The sequence below is a fragment of the Myotis yumanensis genome, unplaced genomic scaffold (genome assembly GCF_028538775.1).
Source record: "Myotis yumanensis isolate MYYU_CA2020_CCGP unplaced genomic scaffold, mMyoYum1.0.hap1 SCAF_9, whole genome shotgun sequence".
NCBI classification, from domain to species: domain Eukaryota; kingdom Metazoa; phylum Chordata; class Mammalia; order Chiroptera; family Vespertilionidae; genus Myotis; species Myotis yumanensis.
In genome coordinates, this window is record NW_027223760.1 from 67,938,538 (window position 1) to 67,950,358 (window position 11,821).

Consider the following 11,821-nt stretch of genomic DNA (forward strand, 5'->3'; position numbering starts at 1 on the left):
CTACAAGGTGATACGTGGTTGGCAGGTACCTGTGCTGGACCTGGAGGCTTGTGGGAGAAACACTGCTGTTAACCAAGGTTGGCTTCCACCCACTGTATCAGGCCTAGGGCAGTTCAGCAAAAGTCATAGGGCGTCCTGAGTCATGCCATTGCCTGCTGGCTACTCATAAGGTTCAGCTGCTGAAAGAGCCTTAGGTATTACATGAATTGGGTGAGGCAGGGTCTCAGGTATTTATCAGGATGGAGCAAGTGGTGTTCCCCAGGTTAATGCAGATTCAGATTTGGCAAGTGATGAGCCTGGGACTACTAAGCAAAAGGCACAAGGTACGTCAAAGTCAGCCTGAGGGTCTGTGAACCTTTGAGAGATTTTTAAGAAACGTTACAGTGCAGGCAAGGCCCCTGCCCACTACCGAAATAGCCTCCAGCGGTGTGCAGTTTGGTTGGCAGTGTCACCAGAGTGGAGCTAGTGGAGTTGACCAGACTAATGTAGGTGCAGATTTGGCTGGGAGGGGGCAAGGCTCTCCCTCCAAACCTCGCCACGAAGCCACACAACTCAGGTTTTCCCTATATGTCCGTGGCGCTTCCTGGACCACTGCCCTTTAGCTTAAGCCCAGCGTGAGTGCCCAGGTGTAAGTCTGTGCAAAGGGCCCTTTAAGATTATGCCTATGTTTCCAGCAGCCTTCCCTCTCACCTGGATAAATAGAGTTACTGCTGAATTTCACAGCCAGTTGTGGGGGCTCCTCTTCCTGGTGCTCTGGGCTAAAGAGCCCAGTGTGAGCCTGGGCTTGCTGCTCAAAGGGAACCTGTGCAGCTGAGATATCCCTCTGGATTCTCAACCTCCACACATGGGTGTGGGGCCAGGCCCTGTGGAGTCTCCACCTCTACTACCAGCCTTGATATGGCTTCTTCTGTATATCCTTACTTATAGGACTTTTGTTCAGCTAGCCTGGCCCTACCTGGCCTATATTGACTGAACCAATCACATACACTCTGGCATGCAAATAACCTTATCTTGACTGGAATCTTCATTGTAAGAGCTATTTAAAAAAAAAAAAAGATCAACAAACTCTTAGCTAAGCCAAATAAGAAAAAAATAGAGACCATGTCTTAGTCAGTGCAGGCTGCTACAAAGAAGTACCATAAACTGGGTGGCCTACACAACAAACATTTATTTCTCACAGTCTGAAGGCTGGGGATTCCAAAACGAAGGAGTGAGCAGGTGCTTTGTCTGACGAGGGCCAGCTTTCCACTTTGCAGATGGCCATTTTCTGTTTTGTATTCTCACATGGTAGAGAGTCAAGAAAGGAAACAAGCTGTCTGTGTCTCTCGTCAGAAAGACACAATTCTCATTCACAAGGGATCCATTCTCATTACCTAATTACCTCCCCAAGGCCCCACTTCCTAACATCATCATATTGGGAATTAGAAGTTCAGCATGAGAATTTTGGAGGGACACAAACTTTCATTTCCTGTAAGACTGAAAAAACAGAAATCAGAAAAGAATGAGAAGACATTACTGATGCCATGGAAATAAAAAGGATCACATGAGACTACTATGAATAATTATACACCAACAATGGACAATCTAGAGGAAAAGAGATAAAATTCTAGAAATCTGCCAAGACTGGATAATGAAAAATATATTTTTTAAAAATCAGAGAAGACCAATAATTAGTAAGGGGGTTGAATCAATAAACAAATATCTTCCAACAAAGAAAAGTCCGTCTAAATCAGTTTTTAAAAATGAAAGTTCTAAAAAAAAATGAAAGTTCTAGGATTTGTTGCATATACTATGGTACTGTATGTAGTACACTTAAAAATTATTAAAATGGTAAAATTTATGTTAGGTGGTTTTTGTTTGTTTTGAAAATATATTCTTATTGATTTCAGAGAGGAAGGGAGAAAGAGAGAGAGATAGAAACATCAATGATGAGAGAGAATCATTGATCAACTGCTTCCTGCTTGCCCCCTACTGGGGATCGAGCCTGCAACCCAGGCATGTGCCCCTGACCAGAATCGAACCCAGGACCCTTCAGTCCTCACGCTGACACTATCCACTGAGCAAAACCAGCCAGGGCTGTTAAGTGGTTTTTTAACATAATAAAAATAACCCTAGATTAATAATATACACATCTTTTCAAGTTGGAAACAAAGATATTTTGTTAAAAGAAGACAAGAAGCCTTTCTCACCCTCAGTACAGGCTCCCAATCTAACACACTACACATACACAGTTCCTAGGACCATCCTTACACCTGGTATAGAGGGCCCTTCCCCGGACCTACACTTTACAGTGCCTAAAACTTCAGGAACACATCCACCCCAAAAATGTATTAATGAACACGTGAGCAATTCTGTAACCCTAACATTTACTCTCATGACTAATGCTATTTAAGTCCAAGGGGAGTATTTCTTCACTTTTCTTGCCCCCATATTTTGAAATTAGAAGTGTCTTAATCCAAACATCATGAGGGTTTATGAGAGTACCTTTGTTGACTCTGGAGGAAAAGTCTACATTGGGATATAGAGCAAATGTGAGAAGCAGAGCACTTAGGTAAAGGAAAACACAAACTAACTTGAATATCCTTTCTCTTAGAAAGCATGAATGCCTTAGATTCTTGTGTAACAAAGTATGGTTTCCCAGTGGTTGCTAAATATACATTTTCTTGATTTCCTTTGTGTTCAATTTTAGTTCCTAAACTTGTTGAATTTTGTCCCCAGTTGAATTTTGCAAGTATTGCACAAGACAAAGAGGAAAATTTAGCAATATTAATATAATTTATATTATTGCTAAATAATCATATGTAGACATGATACATGTTCTTTACAATTAAAGCCCAATGGATATTGAATGATAAACTTGTGAATACTTTTATTCTTACAAAAATATTTTACAAATCTAAGTAAATTTTAGAAATAAAAAGTTCTAGCATTTTAAGTAAATATGGTTAAATATAGATATTTAGTCATTATATTAAGTATTTTGCCTATTACTTTTGAAGACTTGAGAACTGTAACTTCTGAGAACGTATGAAAATAATTTTAGTATTTAATTTTATATTGACTATTTAAAATATTATCAAATTTTATGCACTTTGAATATTATTTCTTTCTAAACATTGAAGAACAACAATGTGGCAGGCAAATAAATATATGCAGTAATGGTCACAATATGAATTTTCAACAAAATAGAATTTATTAAAAAATATGGTTAGAACTGATAAATCATTATGAAAACTTCTAAAAAAGATGGGGAATAGGCAAAAGAAACATGCCTAAAACTAATGTACAATGATTTTAAAAAATCTTTACCAATAATCAGGAATGCAAATTTGAAGTGCCCATTTTTTTCACTTAAATTATTAGATAAAATTATAACTAATACTCAGTGCTGATAGGAAAGGAATTAAATGAGCTGAGGAGAGAGGCCCAACCTCCTTTAAAAGCAAATCATCAACATATATTTTACTTGAAAAATGTTTATGCCTTTTGATCTAGAAATCTCTTTTCAAGAAGTCTATCTTCAGTGAATTATCAATGTAATTTGTCACAGAATTTTTATGGAGCAAAATTTTGGAATCAGCCTAAATGTCCAAAATTTTAAATTATTTATAAATCATCTGATGCATCTGGAAGATGAGATATGCTACAATATTTAATTCTATGTTCAATAAGTGTTTTTTACAGTTCTGGAGTCAGAAACCTAAAATCAAGGAATCTGCAGGCCTCCCTTCCTTCTGGAGGCCTCTGAATAATTTGCTTCCTAACTTTTTTCAGCTTCTAGAAGCCACCTGCATTCCTTGGTTCTTGGCCTCTTCATTGAATTATTTCAACCTCTTGCTTGCTTCTGTTGTCATGTCTCCTACTTCTCGCTCTAATTCTCCTGCCTCTTCCTAATAAAGACCCTTGTTGATTAAATTCAGTACACCTGCATAATCCAGGATAATAAGTCATCACAAGATCTTTAACTTAATCACACCTACAAGGTCCCTTTATTATGTAAAGTAGGATTCACAAATTTGGGATTAAGATATGGACATCTTTGGGTGGCCATTATTCAGCCTTCCATTATGAAACAAATTCAAAATGAAGATGATATGTATACTAGTAGAATTGTATGTATGATATCCATCTATTTCCAAAATATTATCATAAGCACATGATCTATATATATATAAAAAGCCAGCGACCATAATGCCGTAACAACCAGACGACCAGTTGCTATGACACCCACTGTGGCCAGCAAACTGGCCAGATCGGGGGTGGGGCCAGCTGGCCAACCTCCTGCAGCCCCTCCCCCTGGCCAGTTCCACCCCCAATAGGCCCCCACCACTGCAATCTGCCTGCAGCCTATTCCCCTGGCCAACCCTGCCTCTTATTGCCCCCCCACCCCAATAGGGGGCGGGACTGTCCAGCAAACCTCCTACAGCCCTCCCCCTGGCTGGCCCCACCCCAGATGGGCCCCCACCACCCTGATCAGGGGCAGGGCCAGCCAGCCAACCACCCATGGCCCCTCCCCCAGGCTGTTGGCCTCCAATTGCCCCCTCATTTGGGGGTGGGGCCAGCTGGCCCACCACCCACAGCCACTCTCCATGGCCAGCCCCACCCTCGATCAGCCTCCACCACCCTGATCTGCTTATGGCTGCTCCCCCAGCCAGCTCCATCCCACCACACCAGTTGGGGGCGGGGATGGCCCAGCCCTGATTGGGCTTGGATTGGGGTGGGCTGGCTGGCCAACTTCCCACCATCTCCTCCTTTCAGGCCCACCCTGATCCTCTGATTGGGGCCTGGCTGTCCAAACCCCGCCTGTGCACGAATTCGTGCACTGGGCCTCTAGTAATGTTATAATCAACATTTTTCAATGTCAGCAGCCAGAATCTTTCTAATTCTGACCTGCTTATATTGTCTTAAAAGCAGATATGAAAATGATATTTTTCCATCTATACTACATCAAAAATTTCACTTTTCAGATGTAACTAAGTTTGACTATCCAAAAAGAAAAAAAAAAAAAATGTGTGAACACACACAGTTGCATATTTCTTTAAATATAACATATATAGTTTGACCTTACCCCAAATAACAAGTCTATTCCCTACGTATTATATCTTCTTGATCTAAGTTAATACTTTAATGCTTGCATGAAAGTCAAATAGGTATCTTACATAAACAAAATAAATAATAGTAAATTTTCTATTTGCTATTTTTTCTAACTGCTAAAATATTACCAGCTGGTTTGCATTGATTGATCTTTGTAAATGCAAATGTTTAGTAGCTTGTGGAAAAATTTTAGATTCTATTTGTCATGTGGCCACATTAATTTAATGTTTGCATTAATTTAATACTGGGCATAGAGTAGCTTTATCATTTATTTAAATATTATGTTTTCAAAAATATAAATAAGCATAATATATTCTCGTAGTAAAATTGGGAAATATTGCATCTTCATAAAGTGATAGTTTTGAAATAGTTATCAATAGCTCTTTTTACCCTTTATCTATTTTGCAGAACTCAATCCGTTGGTCAAAGGTTTTAGTTTTAATTTGAACCCCAAATACTCATAATCCTTACTTTGTATTACCTCCTGAATGTCATTCCTTAAAAAGACATCAGTTATGAATATATTCCTGTACAATTTTGTGCCAAAGTCATTAAAATGATTTTCCTCTAAAAGTATCATTCAATAGTAATGTTGACAATTTCAATTATTTGTTAAACAGAAAGAAGAAAATCTAGTAATATTTTACAGCTCTGAAAAATTTTTTAGAGTATCCAATCTGAATTTTCTAATAGCAATTGTAATAATCTATTTCTTGTTGATTGAAACAATGGTTTAATCTCTGGCTCTCTGCCTTTGTATACTTCAATCCCATTTGATAACTGTGCCAAGCCATTCTGCTGTGGGATTTATGAATTTCTAAGGTGAAAATACTGGAAAAAGTAATGGCATTCATTTGGGTACTATCTTAGTTATGAATCTCTTGGAGTCTGTCTCATTTACAGTTTAGCCTATTTCACCACTAGTTTATCTTCATATGTGTGTGTTATTTGGCCCTGCTTTAATTTATTTTCCCACTGCATATTTGAGAACAAAGTCATCAGAAAGTATATTCTGATTTTCATTCTAATTCGTTAGCTTCCATTTGGTTTGCTTTGAGAACATTTAATTGGTTCTCTTCAATAACATTTATTACATTTGTCTGGTAGCATGGAGCTTTGACACGCAGGGTGCCTGGATAACTCCAAGATCAATAGAAAATAGTTATTTCAATCAAATTCTATCATAAAGAATTCATCCCTGGATGCTTATGATGAAGATTTTAAATTTTTTCACCTTATAATTCTATTGAAAATATATTTTACTCCTTATGCACTATTTCAAAGCTATTGTTCTTTGTAACTCTATCCTTTACCATCTTTGATCTAAAAAAAATACTTCTGAAACAAGTCATCGAGTTTGTCAATTAAATATCTATTAGCTTTATTTTATGTCAAGTAAAACCTGTAGCCTGACTTACAGTATTTAATTTGACTTGAAAATATTTGTATTTTTGGTGAGGATTTATTATGTTATACTGATTTTCCCATACTACATTTTATTATCAAATTTTGATGAGCTTGTGGGAGTGGGTTTCCAAGAACTCAAAATGAATACATCATCACCTCCATCCTCTTGACTTGTCTTTTTGTTAGTTCTGCTAGCTTTGACTACTTCCCTTAGAACTGCCCCTGACCCTGGCCATGACATCCAGCGAGCTTCTGGACTGTAATTTTTTATACTGTAATTTGATGTGGGATCCTTGTCAATACCCAGTCACAGTGAAACCCTTCACCCAGCCTCTGGTTTGGCATAAGCTCTTTCAGCCTGGACAGTATATGAGGCCCATAACATATTTGCAATTTTTAAATATTTCTACTTAAATATCAGCTTTCCCAATACTGTTAGTTTATTTATTTATTTATTTTTTACTTAAAGGTAATCTAGTAATATAGGCAGTAAGGTAAATTTATTTTCATCTCCTTTTAAACATTAAAACTTTACATTGTTACAAATGTATTCACTATAGATGTAATGCAAAAAAAATTGACTTACTTTTTAAATTTAAATTCACGGATAAATAATGATATACAAACATATATTACTTTTTATTAATAGATAAAAGCATAAACATAAAATTTACTTTTATAATTGTTTGCTATAAAGTTGTTTGCTTTTTTTAAGTCCACAGTATTTGCATCTAGCCTTTTTGGAATACAGGAGTGAATCAACAATAGACTATAAGGCCATTATTTATTCATTCATAAGATATAGAAATTCTAGGTTGTATAATGTTTCAAGGTAAACATTTCTTTGATGGTTGCTTCTGTGTAGCAACTTGTGAATAACTACTTGGGAATTTTATTAGTCTGTTAAATGTATAAAAATTGCATAAAAATGTTAAGTGGAAAAATCTTTTCCATCCCTTTAAAAACATAATTCTTATAATACAAATAATATGGAAATAATTTACATTAAAAAATTTAAACTTTATCTTTCTCCTAGATTTAAAAAAATGATTTAAAAATTTGCACTGTTTATATATATTGTATATTTGTGCTATTCATATATATTAAACAGTCACATATATAAAAATGTGATTTATGACAAAGGTATTCTAATAGAAAGATGCTTAAAACTTGGAAATGTTTTGTGTTATTATTTAACATATTCATCTTTGATTTTAGATGCTCAAACCATATCTGAAGTCAAGCAAGAATTATTTTAAAATGAAAAATATTTAATATCTCAATATTAGATCAATTTATATAATTATATTTACATTAGTAAAACTAATTACCAGTCTTATAACACCTGCATCATCTTTTCAAAAGCTTCGTTTAATAGAAAAAGTATTATTCCAAATATATGAAATTTGATTAAAATAACCATAAGTACTGTCCTTACTAAATACAAATGTGCAAGGAGGCCAAAGCAGTAGACAATGTTATGCAAATAATCAGATATTATGACATGGTACAGTATGAAATGGCAGAGTACTGAGAAATGAGTCAGGGCCTGGAGATGTGTTAAGGGGTTCCAATTCTATTCTAGAGACATGAGGAGATAATGAAGAAGCTAAGTATATGAGTGATAATCAGTTTCATGTTTTAAACATATCACTCTGTTCTGTGGAAGCAAATCTATTCACCAAAGGACATACATACTTGGATGACAAATAACAATGACTTATATTTTGAGCTTTATATGTAGACACACATTCTTTGCAATGTTCCTAAAGTCTGAAGGACAAATGTAGCAGCATTTCAACACTGTTCCTTACATATATTTTCCCAAAGATTTGACTTAGAAATAGAAGAATATGTTTTAGATTAACATAGATAGAAAATTAAAATAATCTGGTGTGTTTTTTAACCAATAATTAATATAATTTAACCAATTATGCTAATAGCTAAATGTAGATATCATAAGGTTAATAACAATTATGAGCCATTGGTAAGGCTTCTCAATACTGAACACAAACAATGAATATGCTTCTGAGTGAGATATGATTTATTAGATGAAAATTTTCTTGAAAATATTACCTTTTATGTGTATTTTTATGTAATGGCTTCAATACAAGAGAATATTTAGAATAAACTGTCTTACTAATTTACTTACATGATGTCACGGAGATCTGTTTTCAGGATAGTCATTAGTTGGAATCAGTTCTCTCTCACACAAGGCGTTTTACTTCCTGCGAATGAAAGAGTATAATTGATCATGGAAGGTTGCTGGCATTTTTCTAACAACAAAGTAGGCAGTATCTTCCCAGAAATGGTTCAATTTATGCCACCAGTTTAAGAAGGTTTTATTAAGGGCAAGTAAGGTAAATCATCGGAAGCTTGTTAAGTGTTCCTTATCTCCTTCTTTACTGGAGAAGATAATTATTCAGAAAACACCCTTGGTTCAAGGGCAGATTAAGTTTTGTGGAGCCAATATAAGAAGAAAACAATATTATGAACATAATATTTGATAGAAGTATAAATATTTACACTAAGAAGAGAAGTCACATATAAAAATTAACTAAGGCGTGACAAATATCACAAAAATTAAAAAATCTAGGAGATAAAGTAATAATATTGACATGTCTCTAATATATTACGCGGTTGCATATTCTTTTTTTCCCCTTGATTGATTAAGGTATTACAAATGTGTGCTTATCCCACCATTCCCCCCGCAACCCCCAGTCCTGCCCTCACCCTCACCCCTTGTTGTCTGTGTCCATTGGTTATGCTTATATGCATGTGGTTGCATATTCTTTAATCACCTCTGCATGTGACACTGATTTCATGAAAACATTTTCCATCAAGTGAACAGAAAGATAATTATTCTATCTACCAGTGTTGTTAAAAAATATTGGTAGACCAAGAGGAAGCAGCATGGAGGCCTGGCAGTCCCACAATCCCGATGAAGAGGCCAAGAAAGAACAGAAAAAGATGCCCGGCCTCCAGCTAAGCAGCCTGACAAGGCAGAGAAGGCGGAGGAAGAAGACAGAAATCGCACCCCAGGCCCCTTTTGCAAAGGCAAGTGGAAAAATAAGGAACAGATTCTCATCTTTTCTTCCAGAGGAATAAATTCCAGAGCAAGACATTTAATGCAAGACTTAGGAATGTTGATGCCTCATTCTAAAGCAGATACTAAAATGGATCGTAAAGATAAGTTATTTGTGATTAATGAGCTTTGTGAAATGAAAAACTGCAATAAATGTATCTATTTTGAAGGTAAGAAGAAACAAGATCTCTATATGTGACTTTCTAATTCACATCATGGACCACCTGCTCAATTCCTACTTCAAAACATTCAGACCTTCCCTGAACTAAAGATGACTGGAAACCGTTTGAAAGGTTCTCGGCCCCTTTTGTCTTTTGACCCTGCTTTTGATGAATTACCATATTATGCTTTGTTAAAAGAACTCTTAATTCTGATCTTTAGTACACCAGGCTACCATCCCAAAAACCAACCATTTGTGGACCACGTGTTTACTTTCACTGTTTTGGATAATAGGATATGGTTTCGGAACTTTCAGATCAGAGAAGATGCTGCTCTTATAGAAATAGGACTTTGTTTCATCTTAAATCTCAAAGACTTTCCAGGGAAGTTTTGGAGGACCAACTTTATATGAAAATCCTCACTACCAGTCACCAAACATGCATTAGCGTAAGACATGCATAAGATCCATCCCAGCTGCAAAATACAAGGAGAAACAGCAAGTTAAAGAGGCCCCCAAACTGAGAAAGAACCAAAGACTATCCTTCCACATGATACCACTGCAAATGTTTTTGTTACATCAGCTGAGGAAAAACCTATAGAAATATAGTGGGTAAAACCAGAGCCAAAAGTTGATTTAAAAGCAAGAAAGAAAAGTGTTTACAAAAGACAAAGAAAAATGAAACAGAAGGTGAACAGTGGAAATGCAAGATGAATCATTGGATAACTAATTTTTCAGTTACTTTATATTTATTTTGTATTCAATGTGTAAATACTCTTACTATTCAGGACTATCTTACACCTAATTAGTGTGGCATTTAAAAGAAAAAAATAAAATCTTGTGGCTTCAGTGGTATCTGTTTTTCTAAATAAAATATCACTAGACCTCAAAAAAATATTGATAGTTGGGATTTGTAAAATATGTATTATAATTTACATAGATGTTTACATTATTGCTTAGTTTGGTGTTCTACAAACACAGGAACACTGGTAAATTATATTTTGTACAATTTCCACCATAAAATAAAAAGATGTGTGGTATTATTTTAACTTTATTCTCTGCATTTTTAAATATATTTCTCACAGATATTTTCAATTGGCAAGGCATCAAAGATATCTACTCTTCTGCTCCAAATTTTAACCTTTTTGAATGTTGGGTTTTCCACAGACTAGCTTTTGGCTTTTTGCATTTTAAAACCCATTACTTTCTCTTCCACTACTCAAAATATTTCTAGTACTTAGTACCCAGTACTTAGCACCCTAAGATATCAATGATTAGACTTCTGGATTTGTCACTTAAGCAGAGTGAGTCAGCAAATGAGTAATAGAAGTTTTGCTGAACAGCATTACACATGAATGGCTAAATATAACTTAACGTCTATGAAAGTGATTACAAACCACATATAAAGCCCGGTAAATCCAAATATCTCAATCATTTAAAATTCACATTGGCTGGATCCCTAAAATGGCCATTAATAGACAGCATGAAAGAGGGGGAATTCAGAAAGGAAAATGACTGATTGTAGCTAAAATGTATTCATGGGTTTTTTGTTGTTTTTTTTTCAAATTTATAAAAACATATGATCATGTGAACACGTAGTACAAATTGCCTTCCCAGGATGTGGTTGTATCATTCTACAACACATACAAAAATTTTATGAGTATTCCTCTCCACCCAGATTCCAGAATAATTGCCCCTTTTCCTGGCCTCTTCAAGGGGTAGTAAGTTCTGTACTCCCCCTTCCATCCCAACACACATTATTAGGAGACCTGAAGTGCTGCATTATACCATAAGGTTTTCTTATACCATGCCATTCCTCTTAAACTGTTCCTTTGCTTAAAGATGCTTATTAACTAACCACTTAGGTTATTCATCTGTTTGCTGCAAGGAGTATTGATATACTCTCTTATCCTTCAGTTTTTACCTTAAATGTAACTTCCACAACACCAAGTCATTTTCCAACCATTGTATTGGTGCCATTTTTTCCCCCTTATTGGAGTGCTTCATTAACATTTGTCACAGCCGAAACCGGTTTGGCTCAGTGGATAGAGCGTCGGCCTGTGGACTGAAAGGTCCCG

The 11,821-nt window shown here is 35.7% G+C and overlaps 1 pseudogene; it reads left to right on the top strand.

Moving 5' to 3' along the window:
* The first annotated feature begins 239 nt into the window (after positions 1 to 239).
* Positions 240 to 10,457, top strand: LOC139016019 (ribosome biogenesis protein BRX1 homolog pseudogene; annotated as a pseudogene).
* Positions 10,458 to 11,821: the final 1,364 nt, after the last annotated feature.